Genomic DNA, 26,783 nt, shown 5'->3' with positions numbered 1-26,783 from the left:
GTACTCTTACATTATTATGTTAGACCCACTCGACATCCATTGCATTCGGTCTCCCTAGAGGGGGGGGTTACCCACATATGCGGTCCTCTCCAAGGTTTCTCATAGTCATTCACATCGACGTCCCACTGGGGTGAGTTTTTCCTTGCCCTTATGTGGGCTTTGTACCGAGGATGTCGTTGTGGCTTGTGCAGCCCTTTGAGACACTTGTGATTTAGGGCTATATAAATAAACATTGATTGATTGATTGATTGATTGAAGGTGAGCCACGTAAATAAGCCCGCCCAAAAATCGGCACATCTTAAAGAGACAGTCAGAATGCGGCTTGAAAGAGGTCTGTAAAACATCATCTCCAATCATTTTGACCAAAGAACCACTATTACATGTTATGTAGACCACAAGAAAGTGTTTTCAATCATGATATGACCTCATTACCGTGTCTGCTTCTTATGAAAATGCTCCTCTTAAATGCTTAGAGCAGATATGAATTAGGTCATCAGGCTGATCAGAGGTCAATTGAACGCTTTATGCAAGAGGTTTATAAATAGTGATTGAAGAAAGTGGGAGACTAGGGAGAAGTGATAGAGAAAGCATTTAGAAGTGAGGGAAGGCATAGATAAGTGGAGACTTAGGTCAAGAAGGTCAGCGTCCAGGCGGGAACGTCATGCCGTGTGGGAACGTGGAGAAAAGGAACACGTGTTCTGACATTTTCAGGTCTGTTTGGGATAATTGAAGTGCAGCCTTCAGCTGGTAAAAGCAGAGGCTTAGTCATGAGGGTGATAGAGAGGAAGACAGGACCAAAGGGGAGATGCAGGTCTTTAAAGCAGGTCTGGTTCCCATTAGACCCGTGGTCCTGAATCGGTTTGTTTGTACAGGCAAAAGGTCCCAAAGGGAGAACACACAGAATGTTGGCCGCCATGAAGGGAATATCAGCTGCAGTACTTCACTCTCTCCCCCCCGACTATGTCCCAATCCTCCTCCTGCGTCCCCACCCACCCTTCTGGAAGTCCAAATGGGGGTTTTCGGAACTGTTTACGGATGTTCTCTGTTTATGCCATGGAAATTTCTGCCAGAGCTCTGAGCCTCGTCATTCCTGAAACCTGAGCCATGTGATCGATATGCCATTTGTAGCCTGTCAGCAGTAGAGATAGACTGTACTATACTAGAAACCTGAGCCCTGTGATCGATATGCCATTTGTAGCCTGTCCGCACTAGAGATAGACTGTACTGTAGTAAAGTTTATTTCTCTAAAAAACTTGATTTGTCCCAAGGTTCTACAACTTAAACATTTTTCATGACCAAAAAGCACGTTCCCAAGCTGTAAAAGTCAAATGTCAAGGGGACAAACACAGATTCCTTGGTGGACATTTGGAGAATCAACTGCGTACATATTACATATTTTGGATTTATTTAGCATGTATGAAACATGGTTAGGATCAGTTAGGGCAGCATGGTGGAACAGGGGTTGTGCCTCACAATACAAAGGTCCTGAGTTCAATACCGGATTCGGGATCTTTCTGTGTGGAGTTTGCATGTTTTCCCCGTGACTGCGTGGGTTCTACTTCCTCCCACCTCCAAAGACATGCACCTGGGGATAGGCCCCTCCCACCTCCAAAGACATGCACCTGGGGATAGGCTCCTCCCACCTCCAAAGACATGCACCTGGGGATAGGCCCCTCCCACCTCCAAAGACATGCACCTGGGGATAGGCCCCTCCCACTTCCAAAGACATGCACCTGGGGATAGGCTCCTCCCACCTCCAAAGACATGCACCTGGGGATAGGCCCCTCCCACCTCCTAAGACATGCACCTGGGGATAGGTTGACTGGCAACACTAAATGGTCCCTAGTAGAGATGCGCGGTTTGCGGACACAACCGCGGAGTCCGCGGATTATCCGCGGTTCGGGCGGTTGAAATAAAAAAAAAATTAGATTTTAAATAGATTCAGGCGGGTGGCAGTTAAACCAATTGGGAAATATATATACATAGTTAAATGTTGTTACCCACATACGAAAAACGAGCAGGCACCTGCAGCATATGCCACAACAGAAGAAGAAAAAAAAATGAGATGGACACTTTTACGGAGCGGAGAAGGGACGCCTCGCCGGGGTCCGGGACCGAGGCCCCTTCCCCCGAGAGGGCCCCACCGGGAGCCGTAGCTGAGGCGATCCGCGAGAAGGGCCCGACGCACGTCCAGGGTCACCACCGAGCCCACCGCACCGACACCCCGCCTCGTCCGCCTTCGCCGCGGCCGGCGTCACGCGCAGCAGGTAAGCAGCTTAACTGCCCGCCACCCCTGTGGCCGGGGGCTCGTAACAGGGGTCACTCCACGCGCTCCGCCCGCGCAGCTTACCTGCCCGCCACCCCCGTTGCCAGGGGCGCGTAACAGGGGTCACTCCGCGCGCAGTGCGCTCACGAAAGGGGTGGGGCTCACCCTGGTTGATATAGACAGCAGGACGGTGGCCATGGAAGTCAGAACCCGCTAAGGAGTGTGTAACAACCCACCTGCCGAATCAACTAGCCCTGAAAATGGATGGCGTCGGAGCGTTGGGCCCATACCCGGCCGTCGCCGGCAGCGAGACGCGCTTGGAGGTGCGCTCAGCGGGGCTCCCATATGATTGCGCACTGGTGTGCGTCTGGGTCGTGACAGCGTGGCACGCGAATGTCTGTGCTGCATTGGATCAGTCTCCTTTCTTTAACAGGCAAAAGCTTTATAACCTCACTAATGCCTTGCATCGTCTATATTAGATATATAGCAACGGGCGGGTGCGGTGTTGATTAAATGTTAATTCGGGTGGATGCGGATGGTTGACGACTTTTGTCATGCGGTTGCGGATGAAATAATTGCCTATCCGCGCATCTCTAGTCCCTAGTGTGTGAATGTTGTCTATCTGTGTTGGCCCTGCGATGAGGTAGTGACTTGTCCAGGGTGTACCCCACCTTCTGCCCGAATGCAGCTGAGATAGTATGGATGGATGGTTAGGATCATGATTTTTTTTCTTAATTCCATGATTTTCTGTGTTATAAGATGTATAGAATAGGAATAAGATTCTAGGACCACTTAGGTCCCATTGACTCCTACTCTAACCACATGTTTTTGATCTACTGTAATCCTCACACAGAATGCTTTTCCATGAAATCTTAGCCTCTACCTATAAAATACAAAGATCTGATGCGGTTATATACTCCAGTAGATTTATTATATGAGAGGTACTGTTTTCACTTAAAATACTTTTAAAAGTCATCATTTTTAAGGGGAACTGCACTTTTTTGGGAATATTGGCCATCATTCACAATCCTTATGAGAGACAAGACACGCAACTTTCTCTTTTAATGTGCGTACTAAATAGTGAACATCTGCAATACTGGTAACGGGAATTGATCCATCAACGTTTTATATACACGCTGTTAGTAGTCCATTCATTTCAACAATTCAACTCCAAATGTGAAACTAATGTTTTTTGATTGATTGATTGAGACTTTTATTAGTAGATTGCACAGTGAAGTACATATTCCATACATTTGACCACTAAATGGTAACACCCCAATAAGTTTTTCCACTTGTTTAAGTCGGAGTCCACGTTAATCAATTCCTGGTGTGATATGGTATGTGATATTACATACAAAGTGAAACATGTCAAGCTTTAATTAGGGCCCGCATGGCCCATTCCATTGCAATGGGACATAAGGACCTATTGAATTTGTAAGGTTTTATTCTTTCTTTATTATTATTCTTCCGCCGCCTCTTTGAGCACTAATTTGACCCACTTAACATGCTTCAAAACTCACCATATTTTACCCACCCATCATTACCTGCGAAAATTGTCTTTTAATAAAAAACCGAACCCCAAAACTCAAAATTGCGCTCTAGCGCCCCCTAGGAAAAAAACAAACTAAACTGCCTATATCTCCCACTAGGAATATCGGAGAAACATGAAACAAAAACCTCTATGTAGGTCTGACTTAGACCTAGTTTTCATAATTGTATATTATCGGGCAAAAATCAACAGGAAGTTGGCAATTCCCCCTTCAAGACAAAAAAGTACTAAAAACAGTCACTTTTGCCTCTTTGAGCTGTAATTTGACCCCCTTAACACGCTTCAAAACTCACCAAACTGAACGCACACATCAGGACTGGCAAAAATTGCGATCTAATAAAAAAACCTAACCCCAAATTTAAAAATTGCGCTCTACAGCAATTTTTGAATAAAACGGAGAAATAACTGCTCATCGGAAGAAAAAAATGACAAAACTGCCTGTAACTCCCACTGGGACGGTCGGAGAGACATGAAACAAAAACCTCTCCGTAGGTCTCACTTAGACCTACATTTCATAAATTGACAACCCCCAGCAAAAATCTACAAGAAGCTTGCTATTCCCCCTTCAACACAACATTTTTGTAAAAACCGGTCACCTTTCTTCAAACATTATCTCCTCTGAGCGTGTTTGTTGTTTCGGCTTCAAACTAACACAGGAGAGAGATTGAACCCTTTTGATTAAAAGTTATCGAAAGAGTTTTAATACCGGCTCCGGTTTTGATTTTATGACCCTTCAAAGAGCCGCTGCGCTGATGCTGCTGTTTTTTCAAGAAGGCTGCTTAAAAGCAGGAAGCACCAGCGTGCCCACACAATGCAGACAAGGTAGGTACACTAAACAAAAGTATTGGGACACTTCAGACTAAAAGTAGACAAAAGTATTGGGACACTTATGACGAAAACTGAACAAAAGTATTGGGACACTTAGGACTAGCACCTGCCAAATATGCGGGCCCGACCAATGCTGCTTGCAGCTTTAATTTGTTTTATTTTTGATGACCATGGTTTACAGTTTTTTAAAAACCCAACATTTTCAGAAATGTTCAACTCGAGGTTTTCATAAGATGTAAAGCATAAACATCAAAATCATATCAACAGAAGTCTTGAAATATCTTGACTTGCATGCTATTAGCCTATGTCATACATTAGCTTCTCTTTATAGATCCAATTGCTGGTATAAACAAATATTTGAATGATTTTCCATTTTTTTGAGGTTGGCTTGTACAAACCCTGTTTCCATATGAGTTGGGAAATTATGTTAGATGTAAATATAAACAAAATACAATGATTTGCAAAACCTTTTCAAGCCATATTCAATTGAATGCACTACAAAGACAACATATTTGATGTTCAAACTCATAAACTTTATTTTTTTTTTGCAAATAATAATTAACTTAGAATTTCATGGCTGCAACACGTGACAAAGTAGTTGGGAAAGGGCATGTTCACCACTGTGTTACATGGCCTTTCCTTTTAACAACACTCAGTAAAGGTTTGGGAACTGAGGAGACACATTTTTGAAGCTTCTCAGGTGGAATTCTTTCCCATTCTTGCTTGATGTACAGCTTAAGTTGTTCAACAATCCGGGGGTCTCCGTTGTGGTATTTTAGGCTTCACATTTTCAATGGGAGACAGGTCTGGACTACAGGCAGGTCAGTCTAGTACCCGCACTCTTTTACTATGAAGCCACGTTGATGTAACACGTGGCTTGGCATTGTCTTGCTGAAATAAGCAGGGGCGTCCATGGTAACGTTGCTTGGATGGCAACATATGTTGCTCCAAAACCTGTATGTACCTTTCAGCATTAATGGTGCCTTCACAGATGTGTAAGTTACCCATGTCTTGGCCACTAATACACCCCCATACCATCACACATGCTGCCTTTTACACTTTGCGCCTAGAACAATCCGGATGGTTCTTTTCCTCTTTGGTCCGGAGGACACGACGTCCACAGTTTCCAAAAACAATTTGAAATGTGGACTCGTCAGACCATAGAACACTTTTCCACTTTGTATCAGTCCATCTTAGATGAACTCAGGCCCAGCGAAGCCGACGGCGTTTCTGGGTGTTGTTGATAAACGGTTTTCGCCTTGCATAGGAGAGTTTTAACTTGCACTTACAGATGTAGCGACCAACTGGAGTTACTGACAGTGGGTTTCTGAAGTGTTCCTGAGCCCATGTGGTGATATCCTTTACACACTGATGTCGCTTGTTGATGCAGTACAGCCTGAGGGATGGAAGGTCACGGGCTTAGCTGCTTACGTGCAGTGATTTCTCCAGATTCTCTGAACCCTTTGATGATATTACGGAGCGTAGATGGTGAAATCCCTAAATTCCTTGCAATAGCTGGTTGAGAAAGATTTTTCTTAAACTGTTCAACAATTTGCTCACGCATTTGTTGACAAAGTGGTGACCCTCGCCCCATCCTTGTTTGTGAATGACTGAGCATTTCATGGAATCTACTTTTATACCCAATCATGGCACCCACCTGTTCCCAATTTGCCTGCTCACCTGTGGGATGTTCCAAATAAGTGTTTGATGAGCATTCCTCAACTTTATCAGTATTTATTGCCACCTTTCCCAACTTCTTTGTCACGTGTTGCTGGCATCAAATTCTAAAGTTAATGATTATTTGCAAAAACATTTTTTTTATCAGTTTGAACATCAAATATGTTGTCTTTGTAGCATATTCAACTGAATATGGGTTGAAAAGGATTTGCAAATCATTGTATTCCGTTTATATTTACATCTAACACAATTTCCCAACTCATATGGAAACAGGGTCTATCAAGTCAAATTCCATGTGTGTTTAACACACTTGGCCAATAGTTTCTGGTTCTAAATTCTGATACATGGAGCACTGATGCTTGATATCACAGCTATGTACTCTAGCTGTGGACAAACGAAACATAACAAGTGGGTGAATACTTTTGTTAGAATAATTATAAATAAGTTATCACACAACTCTTATGCTTAAAGGCCGTTGCTCTAGTTATTATCTATTGTGCTCAAGCTGTACTTTTCTTTTCAAGGGCACACAACTTGTTATCTTCCACTGCAAATTAGGAGTTGCCTAGCCACAGATGTTTCTGTCTTTCAGCCTGCTAACAGCCAAGGACGAACCAGGACCTCAACGAAGATAAGGCGACAGCAGGCACACAAGGCCCCCAGCACATTCCGTCACGTATTGTGCGTACTGGAGCTGCTCGCATAATGTGTGACCCCTCCCTTTAGAAGCAGTCTCAGCGATGTAACTAGGGAACTCCCAAACTGAATAAATAGAGGAACGCGTGGACTGTTCCTCAGAGCGTAGGGTGAGGCTGTAACTGAGTGTGCAGCTCAGGGGCTAAGAGGGGAGGAGTATATTTACAGCTAGAATTCACCAAGTCAAGTATTTCATACATATATATATATATATATATATATAAGAAATAAGAAATACTTGACTTTCAGTGAATTCTAGCTGTATATATATTTATTTTATTATATATATATACAATATATATATATATATATATATATATATTTATATATATATATATATATATATATATATATATATATATATATATATATATATATATATATAAAAATACAAGAAATACATTCCAGTGTTCATTTCTTTACACATATACACACACATATAACACTCATCTACTCATTGTTGAGTTAAGGGCTGAATTGTCCATCCTTGTTCTATTCTCTGTCACTATTTTTCTAACCATGCTGAACACCCTTTCGCAGGTACCCAGAAAGGTTTCGAGTACCACCAAAAAAACGGAATCTCTGAAGACAGTATAAAAATCTGTGTTAAAGATGTACAAATACTGTTTGTATAATAAGCATGTTTTTTTTTTTTTTTTTTTTACAAATGAGGGTTAAGAGTTCAGTACTAAAAAAAAAGAAACAAGAATGTGGCTTAAGTACAGTTGTTTAATTGAGCTGCTGCATTTATTTATTTTGAGTAACTTCTATACATTTCTAAAAGGGGAATAATGTAATAGAGTTATCTATGTTTGTCTGTTGCCATCTCCTGGTGAATGTTGGCTATGGCGTACCGGGGTTACTTTTTGGTTGGCCAACGATTTACGTGGTGTTGCGCACCTGACGTCACTCAGGTCCGCGGCTTCCAGCTCCGCCTGAATTTCGGGGAGATTTTCGGGAGAAAATTTTGTCCCGGGAGGTTTTCGGGAGAGGCGCTGAATTTCGGGAGTCTCCCGGAAAATCCGGGAGGGTTGGCAAGTATGTAGGACTGTGACAGCAAGACTTTAATGATGGTGTTTAAAATTTTCCAAGTATCCAAAACATGTAATTATTCCCAGGTAATAGAGTTTGTCAAGTCTCGAGGGTACTAAAACAGAACCTTCTATGTAGACTTCAACTTTTTGTGTCCTGCAAGGCTTGCAGAGATGAGTAGGATGAATCAATAAAGAGATTTTCCACTGGCCTTGTACAAAAAACAGCTCTTATGTAACACTGGCCGTCACTGGTGACTTTCCCAGTAACAAATGACACATCCCTGTCGACTGCTCTTTGCACTTTGTGTGCAGAAGTGAAGCGAGACACCAAGACTGACTGTTTGGCACCGGCCGGCCGGCGCTGTGTGTCGCGGGCCCATAAAATCCAAACAACACCCTGACCACATGCTGAGACAGCGGCAGGTAAAATGTGTGTAGTAACGCAACTTGACGCCAGTGTGGCGTGACGGACAGCGTTGTAAAGATCTCAAAGTGAAACAGACTCCTGTTAGAAGTGATGAGGAAGTTGTCATCTGTAAAAGAGTCAGAGAAGTGGGGGAGGCTACAAAAAGAAGAGGGAGGTGGGTGGGGGTCAAGGAAAGGAAAGTGGATGATGTTTCCCCCTTCATGCTCTGCAGGGAGTGGCCCAGAGAGGATTTATTGAAGCCAGAACTTCATTGCAACTTTTCCTGGAATCCAGCGCTCTTGTGAGGGAAGAGGAGGGGGGGTCAGATAACTGAGGAAAGGGTGAGGGCCTAAAGAGAGTCCGACGCTAATTCACTATACCATCAATGCCACAGTTTCATGTTGTGCTATGCCATAGTTATGTTAGTTGTTTCATGCCACAGTTTCATGTTGTGCTATGCCATAGTTATGTTAGTTGTGCTATGCCATAGTTATGTTAGTTGATTCATGCCACAGTTTCATGTTGTGCTCTGCCATAGTTATGTTAGTTGTTTCATGCCACAGTTTCATGTTGTGCTATGCCATAGTTATGTTAGTTGTTTCATGCCACAGTTTCATGTTGTGCTATGCCATAGTTATGTTAGTTGATTCATGCCACAGTTTCATGTTGTGCTATGCCATAGTTATGTTAGTTGTTTCATGCCACAGTTTCATGTTGTGCTATGCCATAGTTATGTTAGTTGTTTCATGCCACAGTTTCATGTTGTGCTATGCCATAGTTATGTTAGTTGTGCTATGCCATAGTTATGTTAGTTGTTTCATGCCACAGTTTCATGTTGTGCTATGCCATAGTTATGTTAGTTGATTCATGCCACAGTTTCATGTTGTGCTATGCCATAGTTATGTTAGTTGTTTCATGCCACAGTTTCATGTTGTGCTATGCCATAGTTATGTTAGTTGTGCTATGCCATAGTTATGTTAGTTGATTCATGCCACAGTTTCATGTTGTGCTCTGCCATAGTTATGTTAGTTGTTTCATGCCACAGTTTCATGTTGTGCCATGCCATAGTTATGTTAGTTGTTTCATGCCACAGTTTCATGTTGTGCTATGCCATAGTTATGTTAGTTGATTCATGCCACAGTTTCATGTTGTGCTATGCCATAGTTATGTTAGTTGTTTCATGCCACAGTTTCATGTTGTGCTATGCCATAGTTATGTTAGTTGTTTCATGCCACAGTTTCATGTTGTGCTATGCCATAGTTATGTTAGTTGTTTCATGCCACAGTTTCATGTTGTGCTATGCCATTGTTATGTTAGTTGTTTCATGCCACAGTTTCATGTTGTGCTATGCCATAGTTATGTTAGTTGATTCATGCCACAGTTTCATGTTGTGCTCTGCCATAGTTAGGGCCCACATGGCCCATTGCATAAGGACTCCCAAAGGGAGTTTTATTATTATTATACCGGCCGCCTCTTTGAGCACTAATTTGACCCACTTAACATGCTTCAAAACTCACCATATTTGACCCACACATCAGGACCTGCAAAAATGGTCTTTTAATGAAAAAACTGAACCCCAAAACTCAAAATTACGCTCTAGCGCCCCCTAGGAAGAAAAAAAAACTAGACTGCCTGTAACTCCCACTAGGAAGGTCGAAAAGACATGAAACAAAATTCTCTATGTAGGTCTGACTTAGACCTAGATTTCATAATTGTATATCCTTGGGCAGAAATCAACAGGAAGTTGGCAATTCCCCCTTCAAGACAAAAAAGTACTAAAAACCGTCACTTTTGCCTCTTTGAGCTGTAATTTGACCCCCTTAACATGCTTCAAAACTCACCGAACTGAACGCACACATCAGGACTGGCAAAAATTGCGATCTAATAAAAAACCTAACCCCAAATCTTAAAATTGCGCTCTAGCGCAATTTTTGAATAAAACGCTGGAAAAAACTGCTCCTCGGAAGAAAAAAATGACAAAACTGCCTGTAACTCAAACTGGAAAGGTCGGAGAGACATGAAAGAAAAACCTCTATGTAGGTCTCACTTAGACCTACATTTCATAGATTGACAACCCCCAGCAAAAATCAACAGGAAGTTTGCTATTCCCCCTTCAAAACACATTTTTTGTAAAAACTGGTCACCTTCCTTCAAAAACTATCTCCTCTGAGCGCGTTCGTTGTTTCGGCTTCAAACTAACACAGGAGAGAGATTGAACCCTTGTGTATAAAATTACAGAACAGCGTTTTTCTAACTGCTGCGGTTTTGATTTTATGACCCTTCAAAGAACCGCTGCGCTGATGCTGCTGCGCTGCTGTTTTTTTAAGATGGCTGCTTAAAAACCAGCGTGCCTACACAATGCAGACAAGGTAGGTACACTAGACAAAAGTATTGGGACACTTATGACTACCACCGGACAAAAGTATTGGGACACTTATGACGGAAACTGGACAAAAGTATTGGGACACTTAGGAATAAAACTGGACAAAAGTATTGGGATACTTAGGACTACCACTGGACAAAAGTATTGGGACACATACACTGCACAAAAGTATTGGGACACTTAGGACTACAACTTGACAAAAGTATTGGGACACTGAGCACTAAAACTGGACAAAAGTATTGGGACACTTAGGACTAGCATCTGCCAAATACGCGGGCCCGACCAACGCTGCTTGCAGCTTTAATTATGTTAGTTGTTTCATGCCACAGTTTCATGTTGTGCCATGCCATAGTTATGTTAGTTGTTTCATGCCACAGTTTCATGTTGTGCTATGCCATAGTTATGTTAGTTGATTCATGCCACAGTTTCATGTTGTGCCATGCCATTGTTATGTTAGTTGTTTCATGCCACAGTTTCATGTTGTGCTATGCCATAGTTATGTTAGTTGTTTCATGCCACAGTTTCATGTTGTGCTATGCCATAGTTATGTTAGTTGATTCATGCCACAGTTTCATGTTGTGCCATGCCATTGTTATGTTAGTTGTTTCATGCCACAGTTTCATGTTGTGCTATGCCATAGTTATGTTAGTTGTTTCATGCCACAGTTTCATGTTGTGCCATGCCATAGTTATGTTAGTTGATTCATGCCACAGTTTCATGTTGTGCTATGCCATAGTTATGTTAGTTGTTTCATGCCACAGTAAGTCTTGTTTGTTCTATGTCCATAGTTAATGCTAAGTCTATGTTTCCTGCGTTAAGTTTTTTTGTTGTTCTTTAGCCTCTCGTGCGAACGCCACACTTTCCTTTTGTTTTAGTTCCTGTCTTTTGTGATGTGTAGGATTAATTAAGTAATAAATATGTTCCGACCTTCAAGTCCTGTCTCAAGCACAAGGATATCCTCTGATCTGATCCCACACCAGGACAAGATAGAACTCAACCCGATCGGATCAATGTGAAACCTTGGAAGGGACCGCGGATGGCAAGTGGTTATGGTTAATGACACATAAACCTTAGCCTTAGGCCAGGCTGATTAGAAAAATAAGTACTAACCTAATATGCATAAGATGGACTCAAAAATAACTGACAAAATAAGCATTTTTGATACAATTTTGTTGCGCTAAAATAACTAAATCAATAAGAAATATGTTTCTTAACTAAATTGACAATAAAATGAAAGTGGAAATGAAAATACAGCTTCACCACGTTAGTTATTTTTGCGCTTCAAGCGGAACTCCATTTATATTCTGTGACTTGAATATTAACCAAGTACTAGTGGTATTAATATTATAAGCGCTAAGGCAGACAAACTTTTGACTTCATTAGTGCTCATGTTTGAATCATGGACTGATCAGCCGCCTCCTCGTCTCGTTGCTCCTGTAAGTTTACTATAGATCATAAATCATGTGTCTCACCTGGACAAAAGGTGGCTGTTGAATTACCGTATTTTCCGCACTATTAGCCGCACCTAAAAACCACAAATTTACTCAAAAGCTGACAGTGCGGCTTATAACCCGGTGCGCTTTATATATGGATTAATATTAAGATTCATTTTCATAAAGTTTAGGTCTCGCAACTACGGTAAACAGCCGCCATCTTTTTTCCCCGTAGAAGAGGAAGTGCTTCTTCTTCTACGCAAGCAACCGCCAAGGTAAGCACCCGCCCCCATAGAAGAGGAAGCGCTTCTTCTACTGTAAGCAACCACCCGCCCCCGTAGAAGAAGAAGAAGCGCGCGGATATTACGTTTCATTTCCTTTGTGTGTTTACATCTGTAAAGACCACAAAACGGCTCCTACTAAGCGACAGGTTTCCGGTTCATGAAAAGACGCAATCTCTCCATCCGCACACGGACTACTATTTCACAGCAACTGCCTAAAGACTTTCAAGAAAAGCTGGCTACTTTCCGTGCATATTGTAAAAACAAGATAGCTGAAAAAAAGATCCGGCCAGAGAACATTATCAACATGGACGAGGTTCCACTGACTTTTGATATTCCTGTGAACCGCACTGTGGATACAATGGGAGCACGTACGGTGAATATTCGCACCACAGGGAATGAGAAGTCATCCTTCACTGTGGTTCTAGCTTGCCATGCTAATGGCCAGAAACTTCCACCCATGGTGATATTCAAAAGGAAGACCTTGCCAAAAGAGACCTTTCCAGCCGGCGTCATCATAAAAGCTAACTCGAAGGGATGGATGGATGAAGAAAAGATGAGCGAGTGGTTAAGGGAAGTTTACGCGAAGAGGCCGGGTGGCTTTTTTCACGCAGCTCCGTCCATGTTGATATACGACTCCATGCGCGCCCACATCACGCTGGTTTTTAATATATTATTAAAGTTTGACTGACCTATCTGACTGTTTTTTTGACATTCCCTTTAGCGCAGTTAGATGCGGCTTATAACACGGGGCGGCTTATAGGTGGACAAAGTTTTGAAATATGCCGTTCATTGAAGGCGCGGCTTATAACCCAGGGCGGCTTATGGTGCGGAAAATACGGTAGTGATTTAGAAGTAGCTAAAACACTGCACATGGACATTAGCCGCTAACTAGCTAGCCATGTCTTAAAGCAGTGTTTTTCAACCTTTTTTGAGCCAAGGCACATTTTTTGCGTTGAAAAAACGCAGAGGCACACCACCAGCAGAAATCATTAAACCATCAATCCACTCCAGGAATTACACTGGTACTGTAGTCTGTGACTTCTAGGACCAGGTCAGAGGCTTGTTTCTCCAAGTGCAATTTACTGGTGTTATTGCAACCACTTGAAGCCAAATTGTTGGAAGAAGGAGAAAGCAGGAACTCAAAAGAGCAATCAAGGTTTTATTGTTTGTACAAGAGACCCTGAGGCTCTTTTCCAGCGGGTGAAAAGTTGATATAAACACTACTTAAAGGTGACACGTCGGGTTAATGTTCGGAACACAGAATGAAAGCTCTCTGGTTACAACATACTGTATACAACCTAATGAGAGCCAATACAATCCAAACAAAGTTCATTTGTTTGAAAACGTGGTAGTTTGAACAATACCGCCTTTATAGACCTATTTATTAGGTGGTGTGACACTAACCATCTTATTTTAAATGTGACCAAGACACAGGAAATGGTTTTGGATCCGAGGAAAGTGACTGACCATGAGCCAGTGGTCATCAAAAATCAGGAAATCACCCAGGTATACTCATATAAATATTTAGGGGTTCATATTGATAATCTTCTGTGCTGGAAGACACATATTGACAAACTGTGCAATAGACTGCAACAGAGGCTATATTTTTTGCGAAGATTAAGATTGTACGGCGTAAGCAGCCACATCATGATGATTTTCTACCGTGCCATTGTAGAGAGCATCATTAGATACGGGATCACCTCATGGTTTGGCAACCTAACCGTTAAGCTAAAAAGCAAACTGGCCGGCATGCATAAAACGGCAATGAAAATCGTAGGGAGGAAAGAATATGAGCCTATACAGAGCATCTATCAGCAGGCAGTTAGGAAAAAAGCTAAGAAAATTATTTCCAACTCACAACACCCACTCTTTCCTGAATATGGAACCCTGCCATCAGGGAGAAGACTCCGGGTCCCACTATGCAAATCTAACCGCCTTAAATTATCATTTGTCCCAGCCTCCATTAAGCTGACCAACAATGTGCAATAGAATTTTAATACATAGGTTAGCACTTTTTTTAGCACATAGCACTTTAGCACATAGCACTTTAGAACTAAGCACTTTAGCACACAGCACTTTATCCATGAGCTCTAGTGCAATGCACATTGGTACTTTATCTTTATCTCCATACTGTAGATTTTATGCCTACATCAAAGTGCCACCTATGTCTATCAAGCTCCATGTTCTGATGTTTAAATGTTAGTTGTATGGTTGTGCTTGTGTCTGTGCTTGTGTTTTTCTTCTGTTGTTTTTGGGTATGTTAAGAAAGCAATGATGCACTGTGCCCAAGACAAATTTCCCCGCGGGGACAATAAAGTTGAACCTTGAACCTTGAACCTTGATATCAAATCTATTTTGCCTTTAAGAAATAAAGGAAATTAGGTTCTGGGGTCCAACGTTGCCAAAAGGTGCACAGGCAATGCTTTAAGGAACAAAGATACCTGTAAAACGTAACATTTTTCAAAATTACTTTACAGTGGCGAATAGCAAAGGCATAACGCAAAAAAATATTTGGTCAGTGTCAAGTATAAAATAAGTAAATCACTGTAAAATGTAAAAACAATAAACCGATCGACCTTTGATTGTTCCATAGAAAGCAATGCAAATAGAAATAATTTGTTCCAGTGTCAACCTATTAGCATCATAAAACCTTTAATAACTGAACTAAGATTGTCTAAAGTATTTAATTCATCCTTAAAGCTGGGGTACCTAAGTTATATTCTTTAACTAAAAAAAAATCATATTGGCATCATACAGTTTATCGTGACAGATATCATTTCTGGAAAAAAAATGTGTACGTCTGTGTGCTGTTTGTGCCTTATAATTAAGTAGTTTAGTAAATAAAACCCTGGAAGACAAAATAATGTGTCTTTGTGGCGGCCAACGTCTCCAGATTCAAGCACAGGATTGAAAGAAATGAGGGGTGAGCATGAAGGAGCCTCCTCGTTAGCTGACGAGATATATAGTGAAGTGTGTGCACAGTAGAGATGCGCGGATAGGCAATTATTTCATCCGCAACCGCATCACAAAAGTCGTCAACCATCCGCCATGCACCCGAACTAACATTTAATCAAAACCGCACCCGCCCGCCATCCGCCACCCGCCCGTTGTTATATATCTAATATAGACGATGCAAGGCATTAGTGAGGTTATAAAGCTTTTGCCTGTTAAAGAAAGGAGACTGATCCAATGCAGCAGAGACATTCAATGCGTGCCACGCTGTCACGGCCCAGACGCACACCAGTGCGCAATCATCTGGGAGCCACGCTGAGCGCACCTCCAAGCGCGCTCGCGCCACTCAAACTGCTGCAGGCAGCTGCGTTCACACATGCATCTGTAAGCCTTGTTTTAACATCCTGTGGAACTCTTCTGGGATCACGGCGGACGAAACTGCTCATGCTCAGGGTGTTTGTGGAGGTTCGGGGTTTTGCACAAATGTGATGCACCATGTTAGATGTCCTGGTTTTGTGACTGTCGTAGACATAAACAGCGTCACAGCTCTTGCAAATCACGTAGTCAGCATTACTATCATCCTGATTTACAACCTCATAAAAACGAGTCCACGCTGAACTTTTCTGGCCTTTTTTCCCCCTGGTCTTTAGTATTCCCTTTTTTAGTTTGTCGCGTACCACGTTTGCTGCCGGCGTTGCCATCTCTTTTTTTCTTCTTCTTCTGTTGTGGCATATGCTGCAGGTGCCTGCTCGTTTTTCGTATGTGGGTAACAACATTTAACTATGTATATATATTTCCAAATTGGTTTAACTGCCACCCGCCTGAATCTATTTAAAATCGAATTTTTTTTTATTTCAACCGCCCGACCCGACCCGCGGATAAAATCTTTTTTTTTATTTATTTCAACCGCCCGACCCGCGGATAATCCGCGGACTCCGCGGTTGTGTCCACAAACCGCGCATCTCTAGTGCACAGTGAGCAATTGTTTTCAGTAAAGCACGGCTGCCAAACACCCACCTAAAGATTGAAATACCTGCGCTTGCTGTTACAGCATATTTTGCTAAAAAATAAAATAAAATAAAAAATAAAATAAATAAATAAATAAATAAATTTAAAAATAAATAAATAAATAAAAAAAATAAAATAAAAAAAAACGAAATCAGTGGAAGAAAAGAAAGGTATGTCTAAAAAACAAAAAAAAGCCAAAACTCGAAAATTATTGGTTGGGCGTCAAGTTAGCCCAAGACTGGCCCTCCATCTTGGGCTAACTTGACGCCTAAGTGGCTGTTTTCCTTCTACAAAAGTAGAATGGTAATCTAATGTTTCATTTTCCTATTTTTTGTGTGTATCCTTTGGCGTTGCGACGTGTGTTACCGAGAGTCTGCAATAAACTACGAACTGAGGAACCTTCGACGTCAGACTGTCAACAACCTATGTGTGCACATACAGTTGTGGTCATACTTGCCAACCCTCCCGGATTTTTCGGGAGACTCCCGAAATTCAGCGCCTCTCCCGAAAACCTCCCGCAACAAATTTTCTCCCGAAAATCTCCCGAAATTCAGGCGGAGCTGGAGGCCACGCCCCCTCCAGCTCCATGCGGACCTGAGTGACGTGTTGACAGCCTGTTCACACGTCCGCTTTCCCACAATATAAACAGCTAATGATCGAGGGCGAGTTCTTGGTTTCTTATGTGGGTTTATTGTTAGGCAGTTTCATTAACGTCCTCCCAGCGCGGCAACAACACACAACAATAGCAGTCAAGTATTCGTCTACCATAAAGCAGTTCGTCTGCTGTAAATAGCGATGTTGTGACACTTTTAAACAGGACAATACTGCCATCTACTGTACATGCATATGTGACCCACCCATAATGTGTCACATTTTTGTGTTGATTTATTTATTTTATTTTGTGGTTTGAATTCGTTTTTGGAGCTGTCATTACACATTTATCAGTATTCACATTGGTCAGTAGGGGGCAGTAGGGTGTTTCTTCCCAATTGAATGCTATCACCTGCAGACCGGAAGTGTCTTGTCATTCTGATGAGAGCGACCAGTCTGTGAACAATTGAAACGTCCTTTGTGCTTTTTCCTCCTGTTTAACAGGTTAGTTTTGGTGAATCAACTCACTGAATAATATCCATGTGATCTTTATAAGTTTAAGTACACATTCTGATGGTGGAGCCTAACTCTAAAGTGTTTGTGAGTTGTAGTTTGTATTTGTGAATGAATCCAGTGCACAGCTGCAGTAATCAATACAAAATGGCGACGTGAGTGCGCAATGTTTATATAGGAACTTCTGATCCTAATTCAGACTCCCAAATTAGAGCTCCCGTTTTCTTATTGATTTTATAATGTATATTTGTGTAATGTGTGTGTTCTGAAATAGTGACAGAGAATAGAACAAGGATGGACAATTCAACCCTTAACTCAACAATGAGTAGATGAGTGTTATGTGTGTGTATATGTGTAAATAAATGAACACTGAAATTCAAGTATTTCTTTTATTTTTATATATATATATATATATATATATATATATATATATATATATATATATATATATATATATATATATATATATATATATATATATATATATATATATATATCTAGAATTCACTGAAAGTCAAGTATTTCTTATATATATATATATATATATATATATCTTAACCACGCCCCCCGCCCCACCCCCGACCACGCCTCCCGCCCCCCACCCCCACCTCCCAAAATCGGAGGTCTCATGGTTGGCAAGTATGGTTGTGGTGCACCAGGAGGAGACTGGGAAGGGTCATCAGCTAGGTGTGCAGAGTGGAGGGCAAGATTTACAGTTTGAATTATTCCTGGTGACACAAGATTTAAGTTCCACAGCTGTAAAAGGGTCATATTTTTTTCTACATGTAAAACACTTAAAGATCCACCATTTTTGCTTTGATGGCGCCACAGACGGGAAAATAAAGTAAGTGTTTACCAACTTTATTATAAAAAGTGCTAAACTTCATCTAAAGCCTAGCGTTCTTAAATCCAATGGTTTCCTTTTTCTAGTATTGGTCAAATCGATCGATTCCCTTTTAAAACAATCTTGGTTCTGTCATGTCTGTGTGATCATGTTTTTGTTTTGGTCATGTTCGGTTTTGTTTTTGGACTTTTTGTGCACTTTTGTTTTGTCACCATAGCAACCATTAGTTTTCACCTGTCACGTCACGCACCTGTTTCACGTTTTGAGTCACGCACCTGTTTTCGTTAATCATGTCTATAGTATTTAAGTTCATTGTTTTCAGTTTGTCGTTCTGACGACACCCCACATTTCTGCACACTCTCCACACACCCTTAAGACCCTTGCTGCTCTTTTTTCATGCCGGTTCCATGCCAAGTAAGTTTTTGTTTATTATTGCCACAGTTAGTGTTTTTTGTTGTTCATAGTTTCTGCCTTTGTGCAAGTATTTGTTTTCATAGCCAAGTTGTTTCTCCGCCACTGTGCGCGCTTTTCGTTGGTACTTTTTTTTGATAAAATTAAATAAATCATGTACCGTATTTTCCGCACCATAAGGCGCCCTGGGTTATAAGCCGCGCCTTCAATGAACGGCATATTTCAAAACTTTGTCCACCTATAAGCCGCCCCGTGTTATAAGCCGCATCTAACTGCGCTAAAGGGAATGTCAAAAAAACAGTCAAATAGGTCAGTCAAACTTTAATAATATATTAAAAACCAGCGTTCTAACAACTCTGTTCACTCCCAAAATGTACGGTAATGTGCAAATGTGCAATCAATAAGCATCAATAACTTAATGTTGCTCGATCGTTAATGTCACAACACACAAAATAAACATAACGCTCACTTTCTGAAGTTATTCTTCATTCATAAATCCCTCGAATTCTTCTCCTTCGGTGTCCGAATTAAAAAGTTGGGCGAATACGGGATCCAAAATGGCCGGCTCCTGCCTTCCGGAAAGCTCGGACCACAGTTGTGACCGAAATATCCGCCCAGGCATTTACGATCCACTGGCAGATGTTGGCGTATGTCGTCCGGCGCTGTCTCCCTGTCTTAGTGAAGGTGTGTTCGCCTTCGGTCATCCATTGTTCCCACGCCGTTCGCAGTCGTGCTTTAAATGCCCTGTTGACACCAATATCGAGCGGTTGGAGTTCTTTGGTTAAATATTGCCTTAAGTTTAAATTCTGCGTTATACGCGTGTCGCTTAGTAGGAGCCATTTTGTGGTCTTTACAGATGTAAACACACAAATGAAATGAAACGCAATATCCGGGGGCTTCTTCTTCTATGGGGGCGGGTGGTTGCTTACAGTAGAAGAAGAAGCGCTTCCTCTTCTATGGGGGCGGGTGCTTACCTTGGCGGTTGCTTACCATAGAAGAAGAAGCGCTTCCTCTTCTACGGGGAAAAAAGATGGCGGCTGTTTACCGTAGTTGCGAGACCGAAACTTTATGAAAATAAATATTTATATTAATCCATATATAAGGCGCACCGGGTTATAAGCCGCACTGTCAGCTTTTGTGAAAATTTGTGGTTTTTAGGTGCGGCTTATAGTGCGGAAAATACGATACCTACATTCCCGTCTCGCCCGAGCCAACTTTCCGTTGCATCCCGGAAAAGCAAACACCCAGGATCCAGTCATGACAGGTTCAATGTGTCATGTGAGCAAGTTTTAATGTTGTAAATGTGATGTTTTATGTATTTGTTTACTGTTTTTAATGTAACCTTGCTGCTGCCCTCTTGGCCAGGTCTCCCTTGGAAAAGAGATCTTTGATCTCAATGGGATTTTACCTGGTTAAATAAAGGCTAATAATAATAAAATGCCTATCTCTTGGAAAGCAAACTTGCCGAGTACAGCATAGATCGATATACTTGAAATTTCAGAATGTAAATCGATATATCGATCAATTACACACCTAAGTTACTGTATCTCATTATTATACAGAAACACATTTACGCACTACCACAGTGTACAAAACGGTTATTTTCTGGCGCATTTAAAAATCAATAAACCCGCATCAGCAATTAAAACATATCTTATGTGGTACTGTCAAAATTTAAACTGCAAAAAACATATTAAATGTGAAAAAATAAAGAAATAAACGATTTGAACTCACGATTTGTAGAACCCATTCGATGCCGTATAGCCCCTCGTAGTCGGTTCATTCGAGTGGAAATGACGGGCATTTCCCTATTTCATCGCCGGCCTCGTCTCACAAGATTGATTGATTGAAACTTTTATTAGTAGATTGCACAGTACAGTACATATTCCGTACAATTGACCACTAAATGGTAACACCCCAATAAGTTTTTACACTTGTTTAAGTCGGGGTCCACTTAAATTGATTCATGATACAAATATATACTATAATCATAATACAGTCATCACACAAGTTAATCATCAGAGTATATACATTGAATTATTTACATTATTTACAATATGGGGGGTGGGATGTGGAGGGGGGGGGGGGGGGGGTTAGGTTTGGTTGATATCAGCACTTCAGTCATCAACAATTGCATCATCTGAGAAGTGGACATTGAAACAGACGTGGTTTCTCTTAAACATCCTTCTTGAAAATGTGCCTCACAAATATATATCTGCCACCTAATCAACATTTTGCTCTCCTTCTTTGTGAGTACCGGCGAGGTTTCTGTGGCTATCTATGGCTCACATGGCTCCGGTGCCACTTCCTGTTTGTGATTGGATACTCACTTGGGACTCCCAAGTGAGTATCCAATCACAGCGTGAGGCCAGCTGGAAGGTCTTACTGACAACAACTGGTGATCCGATTGACTATGGCAGGGGTCGGCAACCTTTACCAGTCAAAAAGCCACTTTGATCAGTTTCATAAATTATAGAAAACAATGGGAGTCGCAAATTTTTTTTGAAATTTAATATGAAATAACACTGCATACAAAGTTGTTTTTTTTGCTTTGTGCTATGTATAAACCAGGGGTCTCAGACACGCTGCCCACACCTTAATAAGGAATTTGAATGCTGGTGCGGCACGTGGGTTTTATATGAATGGCGATTGTCAGCGTCATGCGTGCCGAGATGGTACAGCATATAACACCCACTACAACCAGCGTGCCTGATCAGCCACACGTTGTGTGGACTTCCGCTTGCTCACGTAAGTGACAGCAAGGCATACTTGCTCAACAACCACACAGGTTACACTGACGGTGGCGGTATAAAAACAACTTTAACACTCTTACTAATAATGCGCCACACTGTGAACCCACACCAAACAAGAATGACAAACACATTTCAGGAGAACACTGCACCGTAACACAACATAAACACAACAGAATACATACCCAGAATCCCATGCAGCCCTAACTCTTCCGGGATACATTATACACCCCCGCTACCAAACCCCGCCCACCTCAACCGACGCACAGAGAGGGGGGGGGGGGGGGGGGGGGGGGGGGTTGATGTGTGAGGGAGCAGGGTTGGGGTGGGGGCGGGGTTTGGTGGTAGCAGGGGTGTATAATGTAGCCCGGAAGAGTCAGGGCTGCATGGGATTCTGGGTATTTGTCCTGTTGTGTTTATGTTGTGTTACGGTGCAGATGTTCTCCCGAAATGTGTTTGTCATTCTTGTTTGGTGTGGGTTCACAGTGTGGCGCATTATTAGTAAGAGTGTTAAAGTTGTTTTATATGGTCACCGTCAGTGTAACCCAGTGGTTCTCAAATTTTTTTTGTCATCCCCCACTTTGGACAAGGGGGAGTTTTCAAGCCCCACCTGCCCCCATCGCCCCAACAGAGCGCTAATGCCAAGCTTTAACATTTTCAAATTTATTGAACATCAAGTTGTATACATTCAAACTCAATAACATAAAATAACATTAAGTTCAATAATAAATAAAATAACTGTGCAGCTGTGGTATAACTTGCATCACGTTCAATAATAAATCAAAAAAACTGTTATAACTTGCATCAAGTTCAATAATAAATCAAAAAAAGTGTTATAACTTGCATCACGTTCAATAATAAATCAAAAAAAGTGTTATAACTTGCATCAAGTTCAATAATAAATCAAATAAGTGTTATAACATGCATCAAGTTCAATAATAAATAAAAAAAGTGTTATAACTTGCATCAAGTTCAATAATAAAAAAAAAAGTGTTATAACTTGCATCAAGTTCAATAATAAATAAAACAAAAGTGTTATAACTTGCATCAAGTTCAATAATAAATCAAAAAAAGTGTTATAACTTGCATCAAGTTCAATAATAAATAAAACAAAAGTGTTATAACTTGCATCAAGTTCAATAATAAATCAAAAAAAGTGTTATAACTTGCATCAAGTTCAATAATAAATCAAAAAAAGTGTTATAACTTCCATCAAGTTCAATAATAAATCAAATAACTTGCATCAAGTTCAATAATAAATAAAATAAAAGTGCCACTTTGCAATCTTTGCAAAAAAAAAAAGGAGGAGCTATGCATTTGGCAAGACAGGGCAAGTGACAGCACTTTCCCCCAGGAGAGCCACCTTGCTTCACTGTGAAACAGCACGGCTGTATGATCAGCTCCCATTTCCTCACACAGTGCAGAGAACAGTCGCGCTTTCAGTGGTCGTGTTTTGATCAAATTTACCGCGCTCACAACATGTTAAAACCTCATTGAGTTCGGGGCTGAGCTGCCTTGACGCGAGTGCTTCCCGGTGAATGACACAGTGTGTGCCCGTCACATTTTTGTTTCTCTGCAGGCGCTGGCTCTGGCTCGACGACCTTTGAGGTGCGAGTCACAAATGTATATATTTGTGTAATTGTGGTCCACACATTAGCCTGCTACCCATCCGCGCGAAAGTTTGTTCCGCTTAGCCCCGCCCCCATTAGTTACTGTTGCTATGTCTGTCAAACTTTCGCTCCTACCGAGAAATATAAAGCCTACAGTAAAAATAAGTACCGGTAATTTCCATTTATTTATATAGCGGATTTCACAGACAGAATCACAAAGTGATTTACAGTGTGTATAGAAAATGAAAGCATAGTAAAAAAAATAATCTAAGAATATAATAATTTTAAAAAAAAATTTAAAGTGAAATTTCCTCCCGTTCCTCGCGCCCCACCTGTCATGTCTCTATTCCCCAACAGTGGGGCGCGCCCCACACTTTGAGAAACACTGGTGTAACCTGTGTGGCTGTTGACCAAGTATGCATTGCTGTCACGTACGTGTGCAAGCAGAAGATGCATACTGTATAACAAGTGGTTGGGCTGGCACACTATTAATACAGATTGTAGAGGGTGTCAAATGTTGTACCATCATGGCACGCCCTTATTATAGATGTAAGGGTGAAAATTGGTGAATATTAATCCCGGGAGTTTTCTGTGAGAGTCATTGAACTCCGGAAGTCTCACGGGAAAATCGGGGGGTTCGGCAAGTAAGCTGCTGAGCCGCATCAGAGTGATCAAAGAGCCGCATGCGGCTCCGGAGCCGCGGGTTGCCGACCCCTGGGCTATGGCAACGGTCTATGGTCTATCAACTGTATGTCCCCGTTCACTTACAGTGCACACACATTGATTCTAAAGGCAGATTTCATACAGCATGGCAACATAAACTGGCTGAATTCTGATTGGATAAAAACTCTATAAACTAAAAACAACACTTGAAGGAGCATAATATGACATGAAGAGAATATGAATACTTTTACATATTTAGGGAAAGTCAATAATTGAATATTTAATTATGATGATGATTTGTGGTTATGTTAGGCCAGCGGAGAAGGTCCTTGCTGGTCCTGACGCCACACCACTGCCGGATTGACAACGAGCTGCTTGCAACTTTCAGAGTCTCTACAAAGAACTGCATTTGGCTTCTATTTTAGCACTCATGCCTTTTCTTTCCCACCGTCATCATCCGCTTTTGCTCAATTCAACATCCATTGTTTATATTGTCTTGCATGCGGATGTTGCTCCTTCAGATAACCAAGCTCCAGACGGGGATGGTTATATGTGAGTCAAACACAGGCCTCAGCTGGCATGATCATCTCATGGCAGGTTCACGCACTGACGGCCAGCAACATATTAGTCACAATTAAGGCTGAAACGACGCGTCGATGTAGTCGACGTCATCGGTTACGTAAATACGTCGACGCCGTTTTTGTGCGTCGGCGCGTCGCATATTTACGTCACACTACTGTCATGGCGGAGCGCAAAGCAGACGATGCGAGCGAGGGGAAAAAAGCACGCCAAAAGTCGTCAAAAGTGTGGGAGTATTTCAATAAACGGCCTAATAATGTTGTTGTATGCACACTGTGTCGAGCGGAAATGGCCTATCATAGCAGCACAACGGCTATGAACGAACATTTGAAAAGAAAACCCCCGACAGCGTTCTTGCCATCACCATCAACAAGTCAATCGTCCGCGTGCGTATACGTTGTCATTATTACACAAAAACATGAATGTGTCATTTGTATCTGCGTTGTAAATTCATAAACTAAAGCACCGTTTGCTCTGAGAGGCGCGTTTGGCGTGCCTGTTCAGTGTTTACAAAGACGCGCTCCTCTTTAACGCTGTGGAGAGGCGGCGGCGGCGAGCGAGCGGCGAGGCGGGGCGCGCCGGGAGCGACGCCGCAAGAGACAGGGGACGACGAGCGAGCGAGGAAGAGGAGCTGAAAAGCGAGGAAAGAAAGAGAAAAGAGTTGGAAGAGAAAAGACTTTGTGTAAAATTAAAAGATTGTAAACCTGGCAAAGCCGTCTGGCGTTCAGTCTGTCGGTCCTGAAAGAACCCCACGGCACAAGACGTGTCACAAACGCTAACGTTAATTAGTTGTGCAAATACCTTTTACAACATTAACAGTTACATATACTATGTACAAACCAACAATTAACTTTCACTTTAATCATACTATCATTGTTGTGTTATTAAGCAAAATAAGCAATACTTTTACTTTTGTTGAAATGTTTACACTGTACACTTTTTTGTATTGGATGTTTAGCTTTATTTTTGCACATTTTAGCAAATAAGCAATACTTTTACTTTTGTTGAAATGTTTACACTTGTTACAGAATATTTCCGTTTTGCACTTTTTTGTATTGGATGTTTATCTTTATTTTTGCACATTTTAAAGCAAAATAAGCAATACTTTTACTTTTTAAATGCTTATACTATTCCAGAATATTAAGATTTGCACTGGATGTTTACTTTTATATTTGCACATTAAAAAGCAAATAAGCTACTTTTAATTTTGTTAAATGTTAAAAGTTTTAAATGTTTACATTGTTACAGAATATTTTGTCATGTTGTTGTCAATGTTGACTGAGTGGCCATACTTTTTTTTTTGTAAATAAAAGCCATGCCTTTTGAAAAAACTGGCCTACATTTATTTTTTCCTCTTCATTTTAAATAAAAAAAATAATCGGTAAAAGGAAAAATAATCTATAGATTAATCGAAAAAAATAATCTATAGATTAACCGATTAATCGAAAAAAAAAATAATCTGTAGATTAATCGATAGAAAAATAATCGTTAGCTGCAGCCCTAGTCACAATAGACTCGATCTTAGTAAACCACTGGATTTCATTAGGAATTGTTGGGCCATCAGATGTTGCCAGGTTGCCGGGCAATTATAATAATCACCTCGTATTGGATTTCTGCAGCACTTTTATTTGTATGAAAGGACGAAGTGGAAAGCCATCTGTGGCGCATGCTAACTTTGCTTTAATTGAAGAGGCCATTACAGGCTGGCAGGGACATTCACCAGTTGATTGGCTGTGGCCGATGAGGTCACGGTCCGCACGCAGCTGAATCAATAAAGTCCAACTGCCCTCACGTCACAAGACCGCCTTTTGGAAGTGGAACGCCGCAGAAATCAAACAAGGCAGAATTCAACCACAACACATCACATGACATCAGAATTAGAAATATGCAATTTCATTGTATTTTCCACTTGTGTATTTTGCTATGGGAACAAAGTGCAGCACGCGCCCAAAAATATGTTACAAAAATTGTATTGCAGTGAAATGATTAAATTTTTTAATCAGATTAATCACCATTAATTACAGGTTATTACTCACTTTCATAATCTAAATCAGAGATTCTTGTCATGATCCGTGGTCCGGATCATGTTTTTGTTATGTTCTGTTAGTTTTAGACTCCATAGTTCCTGTTTAAGTGCACCCTTGTTTGTTTTAGGTACCATGGCGACTTATTAGTTTCACCTGCCTCTGGTGTTCAGGACACGCACCTGCTCTAATCAAGAGACCATTATTTAAGCCTGTCTTTGCCAGTCAGTCGTCCTGGCGTCATTATTGGTTTCATGCCACAGTTTCATGTTGTGCTATGCC

This window comes from Nerophis lumbriciformis, linkage group LG24 (assembly GCF_033978685.3).
Source record: "Nerophis lumbriciformis linkage group LG24, RoL_Nlum_v2.1, whole genome shotgun sequence".
Classification (NCBI taxonomy): Eukaryota; Metazoa; Chordata; class Actinopteri; order Syngnathiformes; family Syngnathidae; genus Nerophis; species Nerophis lumbriciformis.
The sequence above is the reverse complement of the archived record's forward strand: the minus strand, read 5'-3'. Positions refer to the sequence as shown.